Below are 2,757 nucleotides of genomic sequence, written 5' to 3' on the forward strand. Positions count from 1 at the left end.
AAAAAAAAAAAAGAGAAAAAGAATGGGGGGGGGGGAAGCATAGCAGCTATATCAAGGGGCCCTGCTGGCAACAGCCCTGAGTACCCTGAAGCCCCTACCTCTAAAAATGCAAATGACCCCCACCTTTCAAACTCCTGGGTCCACAACCAGGCTCTGCAATTGTGGGGAGAGGAGAAAAGCCTCTGCACTTGTAAGCCTAATTTTCTATCAATAATTTTGAAATGGGATGAATTGGAAATGCAATTAATGTCATAATGTCATTGTTTTACTATGGTATCTCTAAATTGTACAATCTAAACTGTAAAATCCTCTTACACTGTAAAAATTGAGTGACAAAAAGCAGTTTTCAATCTAAATTTTGTTGAAACTAAAAGATGGAGAAAAAGTTGTGTAAAACCAGCTATGTTCCGCTAACCCTATGTTAAAATGTTTATTTCATGTGAATTGGAATTTTTTCCTGTTATAATATCCAATGATTTAAAGCTGTTACATTTGGGATACAAACAGGTAGTAATAATACTGCTGATATTTACTGTGATAGCTGATTGTTCATTTAACTTTTTGGCCATTCTGTAAATATACGGTGATTTAAAGTTATAGTTTCCACACTAGTAATGATAAAATGAATGATTCCCTGCACAGTGAATTGGAAAGGCATTTTTGTAGAATTCTTTTTGAGCAAATAAGAAACCTCAGGGGGGGAAAAATATATATATATATATATATATATATATATATATATGGATGAAGTTTTCAAGCTTTCTTCATCTAAGGATGTATTTATGTTAATTTGAAAGTTTATGGATCACCACAATCACCATCTATGTGAGATTCCAGAATGTAGTTGATTTCTAGTGATAAGTTGATTGGTTGTGTAGCATCAAGAAAATTTTATTTCTGTGTAACTTCAAAACTGGAGTTTTAAGGTCATCAGATTGGTAATTCATTTGTTTTTATTTCAAAGTACAAGTTTGAGAACATGATAATTGTTTATGATATTGTTACTGGTAAACAGTTGTACTATCTATGCTGTATAAGAAACAGTTTCTCTTAAAGTTTTGGAATATTGTAATTTGGGAAATTATAAGCATCCAAATCTGTCTTTGTTTAAAAGGAAGTTTCAGTTAAGATTGTTTGAAATTGTAAGACTGTTAACTAAGTTATTTGGGCTACTGTTTTAATGCTAAAACCTAAAATTGTGAAAACTTTATTTTGCCTAGTTCTGCTCATTCAGAACAGTCCTCCTGCTACTGTATGATGTTGTAAAACTGCCTGGGAAAGTGAGCTTGTTTTAATTATGAAGCTCCTAAACAATAAGCCTGACTTACTGAGAAGCAGCAAAGTCTATGTACAAAAGAGTAACAATTGGCCTTACCAGGACGAGCTCAAAAATTGTGAAGGGAAAGATGTTAAAGGGAATCCCTCATGTACGTGAGTCCTGGTAAATCTTCGTGGTTTATTGCAACTTAATGAGAGTAAATTGATGTTAAGATAAGAAGGTTTGGGGACAAATGGGGAATTCCAAGCCCCTCCTGTCTCTAACTAGTGGTATGGAGACCTTTGTATCAGATGGTTTAAGTACATTGGGAAGGGTGTGAGGAAGTATTTAGGAAGATAGAAAGCTTTGTAACTAGATTTTATAATTAATAGCTCAATCATATTTGAGAAGAAAAGGAAATAAGAATACAAATGCAAAATATTGAATCATTATCCCATGGACTGAGATTGGGATTATAAAGTTACTGTAGAAAAGTTGTATCTGTGTATATGTAATGGGATCCCAGTGTATTTCAAAGTGTAATTGGGTATTAATGCCATTGACTGAATTAATTGTTGGGATTAAATCAGAGATATTTTAGTTGAGAGAAAAGAAATTTAATGTGAGATCAGATTAAGCACAGTTACAGGAAGATGGGGAATCTTGGGAAGTAGATGCAAATCTATTAGAGCAATAATTTATAAACCTGATGGGAAATTTGATTTTTATGAACAAAAATAAATATAGAAATGAATACAGACTATTTGGGGCTCACTTTAGAGATGTTCCCTAACCAATGTGAGATTATAATCATATCTTAAACGGCTTGTTGGAGCTTGTTATTTAAGATTTGATGGGATTGTTAACTGACTATTCCTCTGAGTCTAACTCCAGGTATGGATATTAAGAAAGGCTATCTAAGCTATCTGAGCCACCGATCCGTGATGCCAGACCCTATGAGGTACAGATATGGAAGGCCTGTGAAGTATAGGTATGGAAGGTCGGGAGAACGACTGTTCCACATGAGCTGAGGTAGGATTCTGCTGACTCGACCCTCCCAGTGACACCTGGCAGACTCTGAGCTGGGCTCAATGGAGATTGAAGCTTGGTATACATTTTGTCCAGAACTGACATTCTGAAGCTGGGGAAAATGGCTCCCTCATTACAGTTTTGTCCCTATTCTTGGTGGCAAGTTTCAATAATCAAAAGTTTTGAAGATACAACAACAAATTTATTAAATACTTGATTCTGGAACATCTTAAGTTACCATAAGATAAAGCTATTAGGCTTAGGATTTAGCATAGGTATTCCTGTATAAGTCAGGGTTCTTTAGTTCTTTGTGATAATGTGAGGACAAGTAGGTCAAGGATTTTTGGGAATATTATTCTGTTATTTAGTTAGTATCATACTTGTCTCAGATTTCTCATAATTGGCTAATGTTAAAAGAAGAATAGTTTCTGGACTACTTAGTAAATATTTTTAATTGTTGTAACTGTTAG

Source organism: Petaurus breviceps, unplaced genomic scaffold (assembly GCF_028583685.1).
Source record: "Petaurus breviceps papuanus isolate PSGF00001 unplaced genomic scaffold, PetGlider_PUasm1.0 90925, whole genome shotgun sequence".
In the NCBI taxonomy this organism is placed as follows: domain Eukaryota; kingdom Metazoa; phylum Chordata; class Mammalia; order Diprotodontia; family Petauridae; genus Petaurus; species Petaurus breviceps.